This window comes from Silurus meridionalis, chromosome 20, assembly GCF_014805685.1.
Source record: "Silurus meridionalis isolate SWU-2019-XX chromosome 20, ASM1480568v1, whole genome shotgun sequence".
Taxonomy (NCBI): Eukaryota; Metazoa; Chordata; class Actinopteri; order Siluriformes; family Siluridae; genus Silurus; species Silurus meridionalis.
Window position 1 is genome coordinate 11803463 of NC_060903.1, and position 6805 is coordinate 11810267.

Sequence of the window (6805 nt, forward strand, 5' to 3'; positions counted from 1 at the left end):
GGATATAATTGTAAAGCTATCCCATTCTAATCAATAAGAATACCCTGTTTAGCCCCTCAAATGTTATTTAAGATCCCAATGGTAGGTATGTGATTGTCTCAGGCTCCCTTTATAATTGCCAAGTTACTTTGGCAAGCATTTATGCGCCTAACTGGGATAATCCAGACTTTTTTATTAATCTTTTCTCTAAACTTCCAGACTTAAATCTTTATCAACTGATTATGGGAGGTGACTTTAATTGTGTTCTAAACACTGTTTTGGACAGGTCATCTCCAAAATCAGCTCTCCCATCCCGATCTTCGAAAATAATTAACTCCCTCTTAGAGTTGTACAGAGTAACGGATGTGTGGCGTCTTCTGAACCCCCTTTCTAGAGTCTTTTACTTTTTCTCTCCAGCTCACCACACGTATACACGTATTGATTATTTTTTCATTGACAGTAAATTCATCCAGTAAAGTCTTCATCTTATGAAAGTATAATTATCTCCGATCATGCTCCAGTAACTCTCGAATTGGCCCTCCCTGGCTGCTTGGAAAATGAATGTATTACTTTTGTCAAATAACCACTTTGTTAAGTTTCTCTCAGAAAAGATCTCTACATTTCTTGAAATTAATTCAACAGAGGGAATCTCTACATCTTTACTTTGGGAAACACTCAAAGCTTATTTACGTGGAGAAATTATTTCTCACTCTACTCATATTAAGAGACTCCGTAATAAGAGGCTTCTCAAACTCTCTGAGCAAATTGGCATGTTAGATCAGGATTATGCGAGCCACCCAACTCCTTCGTTATATAATGAAAGGGTCTTTTTGCAATCTGAAATTAACCTTCTTTCCACCGCTCAAACTGAACAGTTTTTGCTTAAATTGCGACACCATTTCTACGAATTTGGCGATAAACCAGGTAAAGCACTGGCATTTTAACTTAGACTTAAAACTGCAAAAAAAATTATTACCCAAATCCAAACCCAATAAGATAGTATTTTAACAGATCCTCAGGAAATTAATAATGAATTCAAATCTTTTTATTCCTCATTATATCAGTCAGAATCTTTTAAGGATCCTAACGCTATCAGTAGTTTTTTTGATAATCTTAACATCCCCCAAATTGATAGCGAATCAAAAGCCAAATTGGATGAACCTATTTGCTTAACAGAAATTATGCAATCTATATCACAAAAGCAGAGTGGAAAATCTAAAAAGCTTTCCCCTCAGCTTTCCCCACTCCTCCTCTCGGTCTTTGAAGAGTCTCTGAACGACGGTTACCTACCCCCCTCTTTATATCAGGCGTCAATTTCTCTCCTATTAAAGCCCGATAAGAATCCATTGGAGTGTGGCTCGTACCGCCCAATCTTACTCCTCAATGTAGATGTAAAAATTTTGGCAAAAGTTCTCTCTCTTAGATTAGAAACTGTTATCCAAGACATCATTCACCCAGACCAGACCGGCTTTATTTAAAATAGGCAGGTTTTTTTTAATATCAGACAGTTGATGAATATAATTTACACTTCATCTGACTCTTCTATGCCTGAGGCCTTGGTTTCTCTCGATGCAGAGAAGGCATTCGACCGGGTTAAGTGGGACTATTTATTTTTTACATTAGAAAAATGTGGATTTGGTGATAGATTTGTGTCCTGGGTAAAACTCTTATATTCCTCTCCCTTGGCGTCTGTGAGAACGAACGGTGTTAGCTTAGGTTATTTTACTCTTTACCCTGGCACCAGACAGGGTTGCCCACTATCCCCTCTTCTGTTTGCTTTAGCTATAGAACCTCTCGCGATCTCCCTTCGTAATAACCACAATATCACTGGTATTATTAGAGCAGGAAATGAACAAAAGATTTCTTTTTATGTGGATGACATAGTGGTGTATGTTTCAGATCCAGAATCGTCTCTTCCCTACGTCTTAAGATATTTTGAATCAGTTTAGTGGTGTCTCTGGCTATAAATTAAACTTACATAAGAGTGAGCTTTTTCCAATTAATTCTTCTGCAAGATCTATTCCAATATCAACATTACCATTTAAATTAGGCTCGGACAACTTCAGATACTTGGGAGTTACAATAACAAGGATGTATGGTGACTTATTTAAGCATAATTGTATTGCATTGTTAGAGAAAACCAAGCAAGCTCTTGCCAAATGGATGACTCTTCCACTCTCTCTGGCAGGTAGAATCAATAGTATAAAAATTAATATTCTTCCCAAATTTCTTTTTCTGTTTCAAAGTATTCCACTTTTTCTACCAAAAACATTTTTTAAGACCTAAGATCAAGCAGTATCTAATTATATTTGGAACGGAGGCCCAATAAGGATCCAAAAATCGTTTCTTCAACAGCCCAAAAAACTAGGTGGGTTTGCACTCCTTTACGTTTTAATATATTACTGGGCAGCAAATATCCATAGTATTCTCTACTGGATCCAGTCATATTATGGCCTGTGCCAATGGGTTCCGGCATGGGTTGAGATAGAATGTAGTTCCTGTACTCATGTGCCTCTGCATGCTTTATTATGCTCTTCATTAGCGTTGAAGACATCCAATTACTCCTCCAATCCTTTAGTTCTACAAAGCCTTAAAATCTGGAAACAATTTAGAAAACATTTTGGTTTCCAGGCAGCATCAGGTCTGTCTCCTACATACAAAAACCCCTCCTTTCTACCCTCTATTTCTGACGGATCCTTTGCACTGTGGTTTAGAAGGGGCATTGTAAACATTAATGATCTTTTTCAGGAGAATACATTTGTCACATTTTCCTACCTGTCAGAAAAATTCAACCTCCCTAAAACTAATTTTTTCCGATATCTCCAAATTCGTGATTTTGTAAGGAACACATCCTCTCATTTCCGGCACCCACCTCCTAAACAAGAGATTGATCGAGTTTTAGAAACAAAACTTTGTAAGGGTACTGTCTCTAATATTTATAAAACTATTTTTTCATTCATTGTCCAGTCAGGCTCTTCATCCCTTTCTAAAATAAAGAGTAACTGGGAATCGGACCTTAATTATAATTTCACGGATGAGGAATGTTTCAAGGCCCTTGGTCGTGTACATACCTCGTCTATATGCGCCCGTCATTCGTTAATACAGTTTAAATTGTTGCATAGAGTGTATTGGACAAAGACCAAACTATTTAAAATTAACCCTGGTTTGGATCCAACTTGTGACCGATGTCGGCAGGCTCCGGTTACTCTTTATCATACTTTTTGGCTTTGCCCAGCCTTGACCTATTTCTGGACATCAATTTTTAAATCAATCTCTGAATACTTCATTTTAGACATTAAACCATGTCCCCTAATAGCATTATTTGGACTCAACCCCACAAATCCCTCCTTGTCATCCTTACAATCAAACATGCTCGCCTTTTTTTTTATAGTAGCAAAGAGACTTATATTACTGAATTGGAAGAATCCTCACCCACCCAGTTATTCTCATTGGATACATGACCTGTCACAATTTATTCAAATAAAAAAGATCAGATTTACATTACTTGGTATTACGGAATCTGTTGATTCCTCAAATAACAAAGACTACAGCAGGGGGCAGATCTTTCTCTTGTAAAGCCCCACAGTTATGGAACAGCCTTCCAATCAGTGTTCGGGACTCAGACACAGTCTCAGTGTTCAAGTCGAGGTTGAAAACTTATTTATTTAGTCAAGCCTTTGATCAGTAGATTTTTTCTTAGGTAAAGGCTCAGATCTGGAGGGAACATGGATATAGAGTGTTTGGTGAACTGGGATATTTGTATGCTGTCGTCCCCTCACATTCACACGTTCACTCAGGTTTGTTGACGGTGGTGTGGTGGGTCGCCTCTTATCCCAGAGATCCCTCATGTCTGTGTTACCTTCTGGTTCTCCCTTTTAGTTATGCTGCCATAGCCGGAGTCCAAACTGCACAGTGATATTAACTTTCTTACAACAATAAGGACACATAATCCATATCCTTCTCTTCCTGTCACCCTCTTCTCTCTCTCTCTCTCTCTCTCTCTCTCTCTCTCTCTCTCTCTCTCTCTCTCTCTCTCTCTCTCTCTCTCTCTCTCTTTCTCTCTCTCTCTCTTTCTCTCTTTCTCGGTCGAGTTAAACATGCTCCTGAGGCTCCGGTGACCACTGTTCCTGCCCCTCTCCCCTCCGTGAATCTTCCCACTTCGTCCAGGCCTGCCTCTGGATAGTGTTCTCTTCGACTGGAGGCCACTCTGTGCAACTTGGGACGGTTTCTCATCAACGCCTTAGGCGGTTCCACAAAAATCCGGAGTAAGAACGGACGCTTTAAGGATAGATTGGACTGTAGTTAATGTCAACAGTCTCCTACACTGACTCAGGACTACTTTTCGCTTCTGATCATCATCACTGTACCCCGCAACATTGTATATCTGCTACAAATGGACATTCGGTGCAACCCAGATGAGGATGGGTTCCCTCTTGAGTCTGGTTCCTCTCAAGGTTTCTTCCTTATGCCATCTTGGGGAGTTTTCCCTTGCCACAGTCGCCACCGGCTTGCTCATCAGGGACAAACTTACTTATAAAGAACATATTCACTTTTAATCACCACATTATCTGTGTAAAGCTGTTTTGAGACAATGTTCATTGTTAAAAGCGATATACAAATAAAATTGAATTGAATTGAATTGAACCACTTTCTGCAACATGATCGCCCAGAGAGGGGTCGCTGTGCACGTGCGCACCACCATGACATAATGTCAAAGATCGCACAACAGGCTGACATGAAGAGATAAGGTCCACTTAATAAAAGCCCTAATTCTCAGAAGGCATAGACGCAAGACATGGACAGCCGAAGCTATTAGACCCTGTAATCTGAGACATGTGCGATACTGTACCCATGCTCCTTCCCTGAACTGCGAGAGACAATTCATGAGGGAGAGAATGCGCTTCTGCGACAGGCGCACACACACCCAAGAATATGACATTCTAAGCGGGAGTGAAATTGCTTCCACTTACATTGACTCTGAAACCGAGCGCTGTGATGTGCGCGAGGACACTGGTAGTGTTTCGATTCACTTTCTCTTTTGAATTGGCTATAATCAGCCAATAGTCTATGTATGTCAAGATGTTGAGACCCGCTGTTCTCAGCAGCGCGTCTTTGTAGGTGAAACGAAGGAATCTCATGTGCGGAGGATAGATGCTTATATGGAAAAAAGCATCGCTCAGATCGATTGAGCAGAACTTTGCTCTGTTTAACTGAACGTCCAAGAGCCACGTGTTAGCATTCTGAAATTGTATTTCCTCAAATGTTTGTTCAACATTATGAGATCCAGAATAGGACGGAGAGAACCATCCTTTTTTGGGACCAGGAAATAGCGAGAGTAAAAGCCCTCTTTGCTTAGGTGCGGGGCTACAACTCGAACCGCCCCCTTCTGGAAGAGGGGTGAGATTTCGTCTTTCAGAATGTGAACGGAGCTTTTGTCTGTGTGGGACGAAATAACTCCGTTTGAAGGCAGAGGTGCCTTGGCAAACTTAACTCTGTAAGTAACTCTATAAGTCTGATTGTGTGAATCACCCATTCGGGGGCTGAAACAGACAGCCGACCTGTCGCGTGACTTCTCAGCATCCTGGATCAGGATGCTGAGGCTTCAGGCTTCACGCATGGAGGACTGCCTAGCGTCAGTCCGGCCGGATGGCTCTGGTTCAATGGCTCCATCTACTGGGTGAAATAGGGGCGACATGCAGGGGCCTAGAGAGAAATTCTCTCTCAGAAACAAATTCATTTTATTCGTTAGCTTTTTTTTGTGTGTTTTGTGAAACACTGGGGCCTGAGCCTTTATTAAATTTGTGAGAGGAGTTTGAAGGGGGCTGTGTGGTTACACTGCTTGTGCACTTTTTCTCACATCCTTCCCCTCTGGAACAGGGAAACACACCCTGACGACACGGGGAACAGTGAAACCTGAGCAAAATAGAGATCGGCAATCACGTGGGGGGGTGGAGGGAGGCTTACACTGCCAAAAGAGAGCCTCTGTCTTTTGAACGGGTAAACATGGAGGACAGAACAGGTGTCTGGAGGGCTGGCCGCCTATGAACGTGGACCAAAAGCCCCCTTTGGCCAAACATCAGGCTGGCTGTTTACATTTAGGATCAGAAGAAGCAGGGTGAGGGGGCTATTTTGCTGCAGACATTTTAGCCCATAGCCTAGCAGGGGTTGGGCCACTCTGCTGAGCCGATGGTTTCCTGCACGGTTTGTTGGTTCTGCCAGTATGGTGGGAATGGCGTCCCAAAGCAGGTGCATTAGGTGACCACACAGAGGGCATCTGGCGTGGCGTTGGCTTCCTCCGAAGACACAATTCTTATCATCGCAGGGCAGCTGCATTAGCGCAATGGCAGGGCCAAAAAGAGCCTGTCCAGGCTCAACCAGCGCTCCTTCTCGCTATCGGGGAGACTGGATAGATTAAGCCACAGCGTGCATTCTCCAACTACTGATAAAGCCATAGAGCACCCGCTCGCTTGGACAGCTTGACGGGCACTACAGAGAACAAGATCGTTAACTGTAACAATCTCCTTCCAGGAATCAGGTGACAACATTTCCCCAGTTGTTGTCCCAAATCGAGTGGGAGTTCGGCCAGATATGCAGACAACAGCGAGGAGACGTTAAGAGCTCTTATTAAAAGAGCCAAGGCTTTGTACGAAGCCTGATGAATGGACGCAGAGAAGCGATCCATCCTACCTGGTAGGACAGGCTTGGGTGGGGCAAGCAGCCCGCCTTGAGAGGGGTTGAGGTGTCTGGCAATAAAAGGCTCGATAACAGGGGGGGTCACCCATGCCGAGACTCGCCATATCCTAAACCTCAAGACCTGCAAGACCGT